This window comes from Calypte anna, chromosome 6, assembly GCF_003957555.1.
Source record: "Calypte anna isolate BGI_N300 chromosome 6, bCalAnn1_v1.p, whole genome shotgun sequence".
In the NCBI taxonomy this organism is placed as follows: Eukaryota; Metazoa; Chordata; class Aves; order Apodiformes; family Trochilidae; genus Calypte; species Calypte anna.
This window is the reverse complement of record NC_044252.1, coordinates 9,864,912-9,881,168: the sequence shown is the minus strand read 5'-3', so window position 1 is coordinate 9,881,168 and position 16,257 is coordinate 9,864,912. Positions and strand designations below refer to the sequence as shown.

At 40.8% G+C, this 16,257-nt stretch overlaps 1 protein-coding gene across 4 annotated transcripts in view; it reads left to right on the top strand.

Moving 5' to 3' along the window:
* The first annotated feature begins 1,815 nt into the window (after window positions 1-1,815).
* Window positions 1,816-16,257, top strand: part of RHOBTB1 (Rho related BTB domain containing 1) — a 55,984-nt gene continuing 41,542 nt past the window's right edge. For 3 of the 4 annotated variants that reach the window (XM_030453371.1, XM_030453370.1, XM_030453368.1), the window contains exons 1-2: window positions 1,817-1,986; window positions 6,450-6,548. The gene's annotated coding sequence lies outside the window, so the exon portion shown is untranslated. Of the gene's footprint in view, window positions 1,987-6,449; window positions 6,549-16,257 lie in introns of all 4 variants that reach the window. The other variant, XM_030453372.1, reaches the window with a different exon arrangement.

Sequence of the window (16,257 nt, the reverse complement as noted above, 5' to 3'; positions counted from 1 at the left end):
TTCCAGCACAAGTTATAACAGTTGAGACTGTTTGTACTAATTGAAATTGGGCAACTACACACAAATACTGTGGAAGCACTGTGGAGGCTGCTTCACTGGGGCTCTAAATATGAGTAAGTAGAACTCTGAATAGATCCTGCCCAAACAAAATAATCAATAATCCTTCAATTTCTAGTGGGGTTTTTTTGTTTGTTTTTTTGGGGGGGATTTTTGGTTTTGGGGTTTTTTTGTTTTGTTTTTTTTTTTTTTTTGGGGGGGGGGGGAGGGTGGAGTTTTGGTACCATACATGTAACAAAGGCAATTCTCTTTCAGAAATTTAGCCAAGTTATTAACATTTTTTTTTCTTTTTTTTCCCCCTAAAAAGGGGCTCACAATAGCAAGTTTCATCAATTTAAAGGCCCAGCTTCTGGAATCCTGTGACTATCCTCCCACATTTTTGTTACAAATCTAAAGCACAAGGTAAGCCAATGCTTGACAGTCCTCTAAAGTGGTGCTTTATGTGCTGAAGGCAGTCTGTCCACTGCAGCTATGCACAGTACAGGCTAATTCACCCTGCTGCACAGTTCAGCAGATCGATTCAGCACGTATTGATACAGTATACATGTATACAGCAGCACTGATACAGTATATAACAGGTGAGTTTCAGGCCTTCAGGACTGCCAGGAAGCACATGAATTACAAAGTATCAAAAAAAGAAAGCGAATTCAATGAACGCTGCTGAGGGCTGGTTCATTAGTTGTAAACAGAAGGGTCTGTGACCACTGATCTTCAAATGGGAGAGCATTTTTGACAGCCTGCCTCTGCCTGTAAAGCTGCCGGCTCCTGCTCTCTTTATGCTCTCTATCACTTTTTCTTTAGCTAGCCTGGGAGTGTCAGACACCCTCCATCACCCTGCGTATTAAATGTCACTGCTGAGTGACATGAAGCACTGGCAGCTGCTGACTATCTGGTCTTCACAGTCATCTAAACAACTCCTGAACCCACAGACAGAAAGACCCAGAGCTGAAAATCAAGTACAAGACACTGAGTAAGCTGAGAATTCCTTTAATATCAGGTTGCTGGGCCATTCCCCGGACTTTAGCTGAGTGTTTCAGCATTATGCTCTACATGCTTAGTTCACTGGTTTACTTTTGACTTCCTGCTATTGTTCCATGAGGAGTTCTATTACTATACAATTGATATAGAAGTCAAACACCCTGAGGACAGTGTAAATGAGAAGGATCCTGATGGGAAAACGAGCTTAACATTGCTTTATAGTGACTACTTGACATCCGATTTCTTTGAGGGGAAATTGAGGCAAACAGTGCAGTTTAATTTACTCAGCAGACAGAAATTACAAGCGCAGAACCGCACACAGACCCCGATCCCACAACGGGACCCAACATTTCACCGTGCGTGTGCTTACAGAGAGCTGATCACACCAAAGAGAGAGGGTCAGGGGATCCCCCCGCTGAGGGGACGCCCGGCCCGGCCAGCGCAGCCATTCCCCTCACAGGGCCCCGCAGGATTTCCTGCCTCGGCAACCCCTCAATTCCTGGAAACGATTTCTCCCGAGAGCAGGAAGGGCGGCGGGGGAGGTGGCTGCCCGGGCGGCGAGAGCCCTCACCTCACCTGCACAGGACGCAGCGACCCCCAGCCCGCTCTTCTCTCTCCCTGGCTCCCTCTCTCTCCCTCCCTCCCCTTTTTCCCGCCGCTGCCTCCGCGCGCGGCTGTAACCACCGTAACGGCAACGCGTGCTCGAGCGCGCTCACGTGACGTCCCGGCGCAGCCCGCCCCGGGGCCGCTCGGCTGCTTGGGGCGCGCCCGCCGCTCTGCTCCGCTCCGCTCCCCGCCGCCCGGGCAGGGCTGGGCTGGGCTGGGCAGGGCTGGGCAGGGCTGGGCGGGCCGCAGAGCAGCGCACCGCAGAGCTGAAGAGGCGGGCCGCGCCGGGCTGAGCTGCGGCTGGCGTTCACACGCTGTCTCCGGCGGGTCCCGCTCTGCGCTCAGGTGAGACCTGCGGTCCGGTCGCGCTCCTGCGGGGCAGAGAGGACAGGCAGGCAAGGAGGGAGGGAGAGAGAGGGGCGGAGAGAGGGAGACGGTGCTGTCAGGCGCAGCCCCAGTCTCCCCGGGGCGCTCGCCGAGCCGGGCGCGTCGGGACGCGGATGACCTAGCGGTGCCGGATGGGGTGGCAAGCTCCGCCGGGCCCCAGGGAGCGAGAAGCGCCGTGCAGGAAAGAGCGGCTGAGGCGCTGCGGTGCTCCTGGAGGGGGGCGGCTGCACCGCTCTGAGGGCAGAGCCTGACAGGAGCCCTCGGGGCCGCTGAGAGGGGCTGCAGCGTCCCGGCCCTGGGGGAGCCCCAGCACCTGCTTGGCCCGACCTGATACCTCTAAAACGCTGATAGCTCTGGGGTGTGCAGGCAGTCCCGGGGCAAGGGCTGTTGGGCTATTAAATACTGTTAGACTTACCCATTATTTCTCTAGTTGAATACGGTGTAAATATTTATCACTACATCGGGTATGACTTGTTCATCCAGAGGTTTTGTTGATATGATTTATTCTGGCTATCTGCTCTTTTTGAAAACTTGATGGGCAGTACTAAAATCCGTTCATATGTCTTGTTCTGGAGAGATATTGATCTGGCGTATTTGCAATAAGAATTAAACTTTCATATAGATTCTCCAGGCACTTTCTGAGTGCACTTTGTTTGAAAAGCAATTTACTGAATTAATGTAGCACATGCAAAGATAACTTGGGTTGACATTCTAGCAGAGTAACATCTATCACATGAGCAAAAAATGGAATATTCCTGCCCTTAGGTTCCTTTGTAATCTTAATTTATTAATGGGTCTCTGCATTACATGAATGACATTTGCAGTTGGTACAGAGTGGAAGTGCTGTAGAGGATCAGATAAAAGAAGAGTTGGTTATGAAAAAGAACAGATCTCAAAAAAAAAAAAAACCACCAAAAAAAAACCCAACAAAACACCAAAAAACAAACCCAAAACCAGGAGAACCCCAAACAAACCACAAAACCAGAAGGGTGAAGCTAGAGAGCCCCTTCTGTTCCTCACATTTGTTGAGGACCTCTGGAGGAGAAGCAGTGTGGATCGTATCCTTCCCAGTTCTTTTGCAGCTCTCAGAAAAGAAGGATAAGAAAAGGGAAAAATGTTTCCCTATGTAGGGAACCAGAGGAAATTGGAGCTTTAGTACATAGGCTTTAGCTGAGCAGCTGTTTAACTGAGTCCTTGTGAGAGTTTAGTGGCGGTCATAGTCTCCTTAGAACAAAATCTTGCCTTAGAACTTGATTGTCAACTTCTAGCCAAACCCCATCATTTGTACTTAGTTAAATAAAAGTATTTACGTCACATGTCATCAGTTACTTTTGTTTATGTAATCAATACATTCATCTCTAAGGGAAACGCAGAAAAAGCACTGACATTGATTGGCAAAACATTTGCATATACTATGGATTCTGGAGCATGAAAGGTTTGAAAATATGTTGAGAGGAAGTGTTGGGTTAGGTATCAATGGGAAATAAAATTTCTACTGTCTATTCAACCATGTAATGTACAGTAAGTGAGGTGTGTCATAGTAAAGATTACAACAGTCAGCTAAGGTTCTGCTCTTTTACTTGAACTTCTTGCAGTATTTCAGCTTCTAAAGTTGAAGTTTGAAGTAAGATCATATTAAACAAAGTAGAAACTTCATGCTTATTAGCAGTTACTTCCACATAATCCTCTTGATGTTCGTTTGAAGAATTTCTGGGCAGATGTACTGGAAATCTGTGATGTGACAGAAATGTGAAAATAATACAAGGATATGATAGGCTAGTAAAAGAAAGCTCTTAAGTAGCATAAAAAGATAAAATCTTTATTGCTGTCATTTTGGTAATAATCTTAAAAAAACAAACAACAACAAAACAATGAAAAAAACAAAACCGCATGAACAAAACCAAACAAACCTCACATGGTGGAAAAAGTCTGGATCAGCCCAGGCTACTGAACAACCCACAGGTGAAGCTGGAGTGGATTTGAGGAGAAAATTTATCTGAGTTCCCTCCAGTGTCATTGCAATAGAGGAATGTCTTGTCCACAGCAGAAGAGACTCCTGGGCCAGCTCACACATGCCCTGTTATGTGTTGGCTCCAAGGAGGCATCCAGGGAGCCCAGTGTTCCACATGGTCTCATCTGCATTCCTTCTGTGTCAGGTTTGCACTGTGATTAGATCACCTGCCAACCTGCAGCAACAGCCACCTGCTCCTCCTCTTCCTACCTTGGAGTCCTAGACCACATAAGTACATTCTTCACTGAATTACTCTTTGCTCCAGCTGGCTTTGGTTTCCATCAGCTGACAGTGACCTTACCACATGTCCTGCAGACAACACCACAGAGCACTTGATTTGGTGGGTGAGCATTAGTTCAGGTAATGCCTCCCTGGGTGAGGAGCAGGTGGAAGAGAGAAGGAATGGTGCTGCCACAGCCAGAACTGATGCTCTCTCATGCAGGCTCACAGGCTAAGTGTGACATAAAGCCAGCTCTCTCCTCAACTGTGAGCTCCTCAAGACTCAGATAAGGAAGCTGCATGTAATGTTTAGCTGCTCTGTTCTTCTGAGTGCAGATAATAATCACAGAGATAGATGATCTGCCTGCAGTAGCATAGTAGGGGAGATGTTTCTAATTTGGAGTTGTCATCAGGCAGCACAATGCTAATTAAGATTAGAACCTTTCTTTTGTGGACCCAACAATCTTTAAAACCAGAAAGTGGAAAGAAAATTCAGAGTCAGGGCGGATAGAGGCTAGAAACTTTTTTTCTGTGGAGCTTTTAGGCTTATGCTTCAGTAATGATGAAAATCAGGTTTAACTACATTTTTATCTTTTTACAGTCTTCAATCAACTGCTCTGACTTTACAGCATAACAATTAAAAAAATCTCTCAGCAAGGAGAAGAGACTCAATGTGGCCTTTAATGGGCCAACAATGTAAATAATTAATGATTTCAGAAAAAGAATTATGAATGAGCTGGTGGAAGGGCTTTGCATACCTGCTTTGAGAGTGAAAAAGATCCCTGTGTATCTTTGTGGAGGCCAAGTCTCCAGATTTTAATGAGCACAAAACAGAGAAAAGCTGATTGAAATGTTACAGATCTCAGCCAAACACAGAAATGATCAGATAAACCATCTTCAGTACCATTGGTTCTAAAGAAACAAATTAATAGTTATGAACGGGACTGTGTCACAAAAATCAGTATTTAAACAATTAGAGGGCCCAGTGTGTGCTAATGCATTTCTGTAATTCATTATCTGGGGTTTTGTTTCAATGTGGGATAAGGCTGTTACTTTTAGGGTTCACAAAGGGAGTTTCATGTGGAAGCTGCCATGAAGAAAGTCAGACTGAAGAAAATAGAAAAGATGATGAGAAGATTCTCAACAGTCATGGCTGCATGCAATGTAGCAGTTCAGGAAGACAGATATGGTCTTTGCCACTAAAATGCTTGTGGATAAGTAGATTAGTAGAGATGGAGAGATATGTATAAAGATCATGCCTCTAGCTCTGGGGTCAATTCCAGTGGCTTGCCTACTCCACAAAGGTGAAATGAGGTGTTACTTCATTTTCTGTATTTGCTCTCACTGTTGTCTTTCACAGTGTATCTACAAAAGGTGGGAATTTCTGTGAGAAACTAACTTCAGACCTAAATTCATCTCTGAAATGTTGCTGTCAGGGAGGGCAAAATGCTTAGAAAAGCTCAACAGGTCACTAGTTTCTTCAGTGGAAGAATCAATCTGCATTTCACTTCTGCTTTTCAACCTAGCATGAAACCTCTGAAAGTGACTTGTGTCATTGAGCATTGCTTTTAGGGCAGTGTCTGAGGTGAGATCAATGTTGCTCCCACCTTAGATTCTTGGAAAACCTCAACCTCATTCCTGGATGGGAACCAAACCACAATAATGCAGACATTTAACTAAACAGCGATTCTATAACTGATTTCATTTGGGACCAAAGGTGGAAGCAACACAGAAGTCCCAGTTCACACAGTACCAGGCTGTAAGCCAGTGTTTTAAAGTCTTGTGACTTTCTTGAAGGTAGGCAAAAAAACCCTTCTCAAGTTTAGCTAACCTATGAAAGGCTGGTTAACTGTGATACAGCAGTGTTTGGTTCTGACACTCAAGGTGATTTTAAAAATCTAAATCCAGGAAAATCATTCAAGAAACAGCTTTATTTGACAGAGCTGTATCAGTCTCTAGTTATGCTCAAAAGCTCATCTATCTACCCATGATGTCTTCAGTGCATTGGAGTGACCAGTTAGTATTTTAATGGAGGTATTCAGTTTACCTGTTTGAAACTCTGTTTTGCTGACCAAGCAAGCCTGTTTTACAATATAAAATGGGTCATGAGATATCAGTGATATTGCATGTATTGTAATATTAGGTTGAAAATAGTGGAGTTTATTCTTCTCTTTTGTTTTTTCACTTTCAGGAGAGCCACAGTAAGAGAAGGACATGAGATAACTTTCATGGAATTCTGCTTTTGATCAAGCTGTTAAAAATGGATGTGAACGTTATTTTCTCTCGTGAGGTAAGTGTTCCCATAGAGAAATTAAAACAAATAAATAAACAACAACAAAACCCCAGCAGCATTTGGTCAGGTATTTTACACTTATAGAATCTGTGACTTGGAGAACTTTGTACTGAAAATCTTAACCAAAAAGTCCTAGAATTAATCTTTTCTCTTAAAGGGCTAGTTAGCTCTGTTCTGACATCCCAGTGGATAAAAACAAAAGTCTAAAGGATCTCTGTTGTTGCAGAGTTAGTGTAATGGGCAGCTTCTGCATGTAGTAGCTTTTGACCTGATGTCCTGCTCTTCAAGGCATCAAAGAAACAGAAGTTGCTAAGTCTACTTTTCAAGAGTGAATTCTTACACAGACTAACTGCAGAGGGAGGAAACAACTGAGATCCTGAGATGAAGAAAGAGTTTGTACCACAAATACACAAGTACCCTTTTATGCAACCAAGCAACTTTCTCTGTCCCTGCTCTGTGCAGCCTGGGGAAAAGGTGGGGCTCTTTTCAGCCTGGGTTGCAAGTGCATAATAATAATGCTTAGTCAAATTTCACACCCATACCTTCACTGATTCATGCAGTAAGCATGTAAGTTGGTCTCTTCTGCCAGACAACTTTCAACAAGACAAGAGGGCACGGTCTTAAGTTGTGCCAGGGGGAGTCTAGGTTAGATATTAGAAAGAATTTCTTCACGGAGAGAGTGATCAGACATTGGAATGGGCTGCCCAGGGAAGTAGTGGATTCTCCGTCCCTGGAGATATTTAAAAAGAGACTGGATGTGGCACTCAGTGCCATAGTCTAGCAACCACAACGGTGGTTCAAGGGTTGGACTTGATGATCTCTGAGGTCCCTTCCAACCCAGCCAATTATATGATTCTATGATTCTAAGCTAGTAAAACCAATGACATCTTCATTTAGTATCACAGGAAAATTTAAGTTGTAAGGAAGTTCAGGAGATGAAATTGTGTAGCCTCCTACTCAAATTTTCAAATAGTCAGGAAGTTAAATAATTTTCACAAATTTCCCTTCTCAGTTTATAAATGCTCAGAAGCTTTAACAAAAGGTGGATTTCTGTCTTGCCATATGTATTAAATGTACCTTACAATAATGCAGCTAGGAATATAAACATGCTACTAAAATTTGTCAGAAGGGAAAATGCTTCTGTTTTGATGGAGTTGTACAAGAACTGTCTGTTTCTTTGAACAAAGGAAACAACCAATAACTCTTTGATGTATTAATTTCTTGCAATTACAAATGGAACCTCTACAGGTCATCTAACACACTCGTGTGCTTGCCAGTATTTTCAAGATGGGTTCCCTATGAGAATGACCCCCTTCCCAGGCATCTCTAGGGAATCTGTTTATTTACTTTCTCATGTGAGCAAAATTGTTTTCTCATAATAAAGAGAAGGGAAGTGAACACATTTCTTATTCTGCTTGATACATGTAGCTGAAACATTTCCTCCGAAGTATAAATATTTGTTCATGGGAAAACATAGTGACAATGTGAATAAATATAAGCATCTTGTCAGGAAGCTTAGGGAGCAATCTCTCACCTGAGTTCAAGTAAACACAAACCAAGTGCTCCCTCCCATCATTATCTACTAACAGAGTGTTTCATTCACCCTAGAAAGAGCTACTTCAGTGTTTTGGTTGGGGAGGTTCATACAAAGGGGTTAATGCTGCCAGGAGAAAGACTTCAGCATTCAGAGCTTCATAGAAGGGTCACTGAAGTGGAGAGACTCATGGTTTACTTTGGATTTATGCTTATCTTAATGTGTTTTGGATTGTTCCCTCAAAATTGGTAATTTAATAGCTTTATAGTTACATTAGTAATTTAATGAGCCCCTCCAGCACATCACCAAAGACAAACATATACTTTGTGAACAAAAATAGAGGTCATTTTATAGGTAATGCACTTCATAAAAGCCAGTATATAATATTACATGTATGCAAGTTGTGAACCCATGAATTATTTAATATACACTAAGAGCAATCTCAGCATAATCAAGTACTTTTTAAGGCAAATGGCACACCTCAGAACTCTGGTATCTCTCTTCACCTCTGCTCTCAATGTGGAATCTCACTTTCCAGCCTGATTTTCTGTCTCTAAATGAATTTCTGGGTAACAGACACAGCCTATGTAATTTAGTTACAGAATAATGTTCTGGGAAAATATATTCTGTGAACTCACTATTTGCACAATTGTTTCTGTTGCTTCTGTGACTGGGTCTCACTTCTTGAAGATAAGAGACCCGCAGGTCTGCACAGAAGTTGGTTGCACTAACTTCTCACTGTGCTTGAGTCAGAAAGGGCTGCATCTGTGCAAGGTCTTTGTGTTGCTCTTATTTGCTCCTTAATAGCCAGGTCACAGTATGTTTGCTTATGGGCTTGTGTGTCTCTTGAGGCATTATGAGATGAGTTGTAGTAAATTTAGCTCTCTGGTTAAAGAAGCCTCTTCTCTCTTGGAAATTACTTTCTTCACAGTCCGTGGAATAAAATAAGTACATATGTGTTAGCTACTACAGCAGAGAGTCTAGCAATTTAATTTAACTGACAATTCAGATACCTTTGTAGTTCTTCTCTTCTATTCTTACCCAGAAAAACGTTGTTGGGCCTGACTCACAAAAGTCTGTAAAGGGTTCTTTTAAAAGTAAATACCTATGTGCCTTACTACTTTACTGAAAAAAGAAAAAAATAGCTGTTAGTAGAATTCATGATGCTTTGGCAAATGACTGCCAAGCAATGAGAGTTTGTGAAATACCTTTGATTATTTTTTTTTATAAAGCTTCCTAACTGCCTGATTAAGTTCAAAACCACTGCTTGTAGTTCTAGTTTGGTTTTAATTTCATGAGGGTAAATTCTGCTCCTGACATATTTAATTGCTGCAGTTATCTGTTTGTGTATGTGTAACTGGAAATTGATGTCTTTTTCTCCATACTTTGCAGATCACACAGTGTACATAGTAGCTTGAATCCTTTAAGCTGTCTTTAGTCTAATTTGTATTTTAAGCCTGTAAAAATGATACTTTGACAGCTCCTGGAGGTAATACATTCCACACCCTCTGTAAAAACTGTAAATATGTGCAAGAAAGATGTGCTTTCATGGTCTGTGGCTTTTGAATGGCAGAATTAACAAAGAACAGAATCCTTCTTCATAACTATTCCTAATAAACATAATTTGGGAAAGCCTCATCAGACAGCCAGTGGTGAAATGTGCTTTCCTTCCCTGCTTCTTACACTTGGAATCAGTTTTGTGCATTCACTTGTATGGATCACTTGTGTGCATTCCTCTGCTATTTCTGCAATTAGCATTATACTTCAGCTACCCAGTTTTACTAGAATTTATTGAAAGTGTTTCAGGGGGAAAAAGATGTCTCTTAGAGTTGAGTCCAATAATATTCTTTCTGTATGATAGCTAAAGCCTTGACTCTTTGGGGAAACTAAAAAGTTGTAACTACTTTTGCTTAGACATATTGAAGTAAGCTGCTAGAGTAGATGAGCAATATTTGAGCAGTAGACACCTTTTGTTGATATAAGCCAGTCTAACACATTGTATTTAAGTTTGTGCTGTAGAAGTGCAGTCTTTGCAAGGCAATCTGTACTAATGTAACTAAATCATATCATTAAACTGGTGTAAATGGTTGTAAGAGGCACAAGGTCTTTCTAAAAAGGTAAGACTTAAAAAAGTGTATGGCTCAAAATTAGAAAATGTGGATTTTCTAATTTGAGACTTAGAATATAAATTTGAATTATTAAAGCCACAGAGTAGCTAATGTGCAGAGTCACACTATTCAAAATAAATGAAGATCTGCAGTGTAATCTTAGGCAGGGAATTGGAATCCAAACCAGGGCATTCTTTGAAAGACCTAATGGAGCAAATATTCAAGTGACAGGTGTTTCATTCAGTGCTGGTTTTTTCCAGCTACTTTAATTTATGTCTTCATCTTTCTAGAACAGGTATGCTGTGTAGTGAAATGAGGCAACCAGGTGCCACTAATTACCAGGCAGTGGGCATGAGCTTGTGTTAAGCCCACCTGTGCCTGATTAAGGTGGGCCCCAACTACGCATGAGCAGGACTGGGGGGCCAATAAAAGGTGAAGCCTGGAACACAAGCTCAGCTCATAGTGGAAGTCACAACCTCAGTATTGCTTTTTTTTTGTACTGCTTCTATGAGCACTGCACTAACCTGATTGAACCACTGGAGCTTTTGACTCAGCACCTCACTAACTTGGTTGTGCTACTAGAGCTCAGCACCCTTAGGGTGAGGCTCGAACTCACAGCCTCAGCATTGCTCGGGTTTGCTGTATAATGCTGCAAGCAATTCTGTGGACTCTTGCTTGATTTATCACCTGAAATGAAACCCTCTGAAGAGGAGTCAGTGGACTCCATCAGTTTCAGTAGGATTTGTATCAGGCTCTTAAACTGCAATTGGAGTCTTCTGCTTTTGTGTCTAGCTAACTGTGGGACAGAGGTGCAGAGGAGTAAGTTGTAGTTAAGAAGGCTCTTTCTCAAAGATTAATGATGGTGAGATTAAGCTGCCCTTGACTCTAATACTTAATCCTACTCTGTTGGTTTGGCATCCTGTAAAGATCAGAATATGGCTGTTGGATGCTCTTCTTGTTTATAAGCAGGAAGTCAGAAACCAATAATACTAGTCATTGGCAACTTAGAAAAAGTAGAGAAAATCTGTTTTGCTTTTCTTCCTCTCACCACTACACTTTCCAGTTTCTGTAATTAGAGGTCTATGTTCAAGATTGGTCTCATCTCTTTATAGAACCAGTATAAGCAACTCAGAGCAGTAATGGCATGTCAGTGCAGTTAATTAATGCTGTAATTAATTAATTAATAATTAATTCTATTAATGCTGTAGAATTTATGCAGTCTTTGACCAATAGTTCAGTTTCTAAAATTTGGTCTTCATTTTGTATTCTTCTGCATATAAAGTCACAAAGCTTTTAATGCATTAAATGATTTTTACAAGCCTCAACAGGGAGGCTGTAAAGAATGAGAGCTGATCCATTTATATATGTCTTTTAAAGCTCAATATCTCAGATCAAGAGTGAGAAGCCAAGACTGTGTTTGCCATTGAAAACCTCCTCTTATAGTATAAAGGTGTTACAAGATACCACTGCTCTTTGAAACTCCTTACTCACAGAAGTGCCCTTTGTCTGACATGCAGAGAGGGCAGAGACCAACAGCAAGCCAGAAGGTCAAACAGATGAAAAGTCTTCCCCAGTTGCCTGTTTGCTATGACTTTCATCTCATTCTACCTAGTTCTTTCCATCCATTAACATCTGATTAGATGGCAGAAATATTTTAAGAAACTCTTAACAATTGTGCAGATGCCAATGTTATGAGTGAGATAAATGAGTAATCTAGAACAGGCATGAAATCAGTTCTTCAGTGTGAGTATTTGCACTGAGATTAATGTTTCATGTATATGTGAATGTTGTCCTGTGAAGTGACAATAAAGAGTTATTCTGGGCTGAAAATGTATTTCTGGTGTGTCCCAGTCTGTGAACAGAAGCAGTAGGTAGAGACAGAATTATCAAGATATTATACTAGTTCTTATATAAGTCACCTTTCACAGCTGCATTAAGCATAGCATTGCCTGTAATTTTGGTCAGTGAGCTTTATAAAATATAACAATACAACAGCTTGCCATAGAGGGCAAATCATTGATTTTAAAGATGAATCTCCTGTGCCTTGGAAAACCCCTAAATACTGGGCATAGCAGATAAATCAGGCATGTAGTAAAATAAGGCATCCAGGTGCTACTAATTACCAGGTAGTGGGCATGAGCTTGTCTTAAGCTCATCTGTGCCTGATTAGGGTAGGCCCCAACTGCGCATGAGTAGGATTAGGGGGGCCTTTTATTGGCCCACCCTAATCAGGCACAGGTGGGCTTAAGACAAGCTCATGCCCACTACCTGGTAATTAGTGGCACCTGGATGCCTCATTTCACTACACAGGCATGCTTTGGAGAGTTAGGAAAAAGCCTTATGACACTTTGATGCAATCACTTCCAGTTTCACTCCCTAGCTGTACAGCAAAATGACACACGTTCAAATAGAAATCCTCCTACTAGTCAGTTCTTCTCATTTTGCTTCTCTTTGGAGCTGTTTATAAGCTGATAAATATTTCTAACCCAAGCTGTAGTTCTGAGGATCTAGAAGCAGAAATTCATCAAATATAAACTTTGTCAAAGTTATCACATCTAATATAAAATTGTGTTCTACAACAAATTCTGAGTACAGTCTTGTCCTCTCTGGGCTGTGAATGCAGTGAGCCATAACTCTGCCACTTTTTCACTGGGAGACTCAAGTAACCTCTCACCTATTTTTCTTGCTGTTCTTCATATTAAGCCAAAATTATATTTCGCTTGTTTTCTGGTACTGCAAACTGGAACTATTCAAACGAATCCACTCTCTTTTAAGACCAGCCTATAGAAAGAAAAGTACAGTAGCAAAGATAGTGATTTTTGTAAGGTTTCATGAGAGAAATGCTGACAGCACAAGTGAACAGGCTGAGACATACCTGAGTCAGGGCACTCTCCCAGCTATAGGGACTAACCATATACGTGCCTGCATGAGGATGAACGTAGTGAGGGGCTCAATGCTGTGTCCAATTCCAGGATTAACAATACTGAAGAGAGACTGACCAGTTGAAGAGGGTGCAAGGACCACTAATATACAGTTAGGGGACTGAAACAAGATGTACACAGACAGCCTGAGGGAGCTGATTATCTGGTCTGCAGAAGAGAAGGCTAAGAGGACATTTAATTAATATTTCAGGTACCTAACAAGGTGTTATAGAGGAAACTACATTCTCACAATTGCACAACAAAAGAGCAAGAGGCAGAAGTGATTATATTGTTAGGAGATCAATGTCCTATAAGTAATAGGCTTAATATGGAAGTGTGGGTAGACAAGCCAATATCCTACATGTGATTAGACTGCAGCATTGCTGAAATATAACCCACTGAACAATTTATAATTGTTTCCAAATTATAAGTATTAGCATTTTCCTTCTCTAGATAATCCCTTTCATGTTTACCCAGCTGTTTAAACTGTGTGTGTATATTAAGCGTTTTGTATCCCTGTCCTAGTGAAAACACATGTGGAAATACAATTCACAATGCAAATAACTGGTGCTATATATCATTCATAAAATGCACCAATAAATTCTGTTGTATTGCAGGTTTCTTAAGTGATGATTGTCTTTCATTATATTTAGCATTCTGTATTTATGTACATACACATATATATATCCATTTAGCACTGAACAACAACAAACCCCTTACAAATAAATGCATAGTGGTCTCTGTTAGAATGTCTATTGTACACAGTGCAGATATCATTGTATAAATTGCATGTCTCCATCTCTGAGAATTGTGTGGAGCAGTATGAAAAGAGATGCAGTTGGCCTAATCAGCTTGGGCAGTTGGCTGAGAATAGATGTTGACATCACTTAATAGAAACACCTTACATCAAACACTAAACTCCATCCTTGTTACACCATAGGAAAAATGGATTGTGTACAATGTACAATAGTTTTGAAGGGAAAGCTAATTGTAGATGCATAAGCATTTGGCAGGGATGCATTACAGTTCTGAATTCAAATCCATTAATATAAAAATTGTATTGACAGGAAATTACTTGAATTTTATTTCAATGGGTATAGAATACATATTAACATTTTTTTCAAGGCATTTATTCTCTTTATGAATTTTTAAGAGATAAAATTTAGTGGAATATATATCAATCCATTACAGTAGTTGGAAATTATTTTAATCTGTCCACATAAAATTAAAGCCTCTAAGATAATTGTGGAAGAATGTAGACTTCAATGACAGGAGCTGAATAATTCTAATATTTTAGTTTGCATGCTGCCAGTTGACTGAAACGACGTATATTACATACAATGGGTGGATGGTGAAGTCCATAACTGAATTACTACATGGCCCCTTATTTTAATTATACCTAATTCATTCATGTTCTTTTGTACTGTTGAAAGCAGTATAGAAAATCTTCTGTCCCAGTGAGATAGCCATATACAACAGGGAGCCCATATGGGATGATTTAACTTCCTTTTTTTTTTTTTTTTTTGCTTAATTCCTATGCATTTAAACTTATAACTACTAACAGTCTTCTAATCTTAAATGCTCTTAAAGGCTTCTAATATGAAGGGCCTCTGCATCCAGAGATAAGAGAGGACAAGGAACTCAAGAGGAACTCAAGTTTGTTCTGAGTTTCATTTTTGGACTGTCCCAGGCTGAGTTTGCAATGTCAGCTCTGTCCTCAGTGCACACTCAAGCCAGTCCTGCATTTGTCCATGCTGGCATTGTCAGTGTGTGTAACTTGTCTTAGGAAACTGCATTTCTGCTGGGCTGGTACTACATAAAGCAGAGAGGAAATAATCTGAATTGTCCTGATGAAAAACCTGAGTGTGTCCTCAGAGGGAGCAACAGGCCACATCACTAGATTTATTTGTGTTTGTTTATCTTAGGAAGTATCTTTCATAGAGTCCACCTGGACCTCTAATACAGGAAAGAACACTTGGCTTCCCCACAGCCTCAAGTCTTGATGTGTCTGCAATATAGACTTTCTCTGGTAAACAGTAATATAAAAAAAGCACAGACTTATCAGTGCCATGGTCTAGCAACCGCAATGGTGGTAAAAGGGTTGGACTCGATGATCTCTGAGGTCCCTTCCAACCCAGCCAATTCTATGATTTTATGATTATTCTTAGATTATAATGGGGTGCTAAGAATCCCAGAGTATTCCATTTCCTCTTCTTCCAGTGGAGTCTTGACAAACAAGCTGAAGTGCTTGTAGTCCCCTCTTCCTGCACCTCATGTTATTCTTGACCAGTGTTTTTTCAAAATTACTACTGAGCTTTTCTCTGGTGTCTCAGGAGTGCAGAGGATGGAAGGGCCTGAGGGCACTGAGCTTCAGCATTTCTGAGCTGGTAGAAAGCTCCCAAAGGAGTTCTGCTAACACTGCACATTGGAGCAGCCTCTGAAGTTAAACTAACTCTTCAGATTCATGACTAGAAAGGTTATTTGTAAATTCAGTTATGGTTTATGCACAACTTGATGTTCTCTCCTGATGGTTTTTAATTGTCTGAGAAATATATTCTCAAAAACAAAAGGTTAATTTTGCCCCAGAGTAAAAATTAAGATATTGGAGCATATGGGAGCATACCTTTAGATTTGCACTTTCAACTCTGTTTTGTGTTTTCGAAAACTAAAATAACTCTGAATAAGTAGAATTCTGCATGGGTATGAATGCATTTTTAAAATTATTATTCTTTTTCATCTGGTTATTCTCTAAGTTGTATGGTGGTGTTAAAAGCACAAAATGGAGATGCAATGATGGGGCACACTTAACAGCCCATAATCATGTTTTGGAAAGCTGTATGGACTTGGCAAAAGCAGACTCAATAGTTAAATGCCAGCCATAGTCCAATGCTATGTCCTTTAGATGGAGATTTTCCATTTCTCTGTTTCCTTGATAGTTTTTATTCTGCCCTGAAAGCAAACAAAGAAAAAAAAATTCCAAGCTTGCTACCTAGAATACGTAAACATCTAATTGAATGAAGCTTTATCACTCTGATGTTTTTAATGCTTATGCAAACTCAGTGGAAATTCTTGTGGTTTATTACTGTACTCTCTTGTAGCAAAGCCTAGAAACTGTTTGTTGCTCTGCCTCTTAGGGATGCATT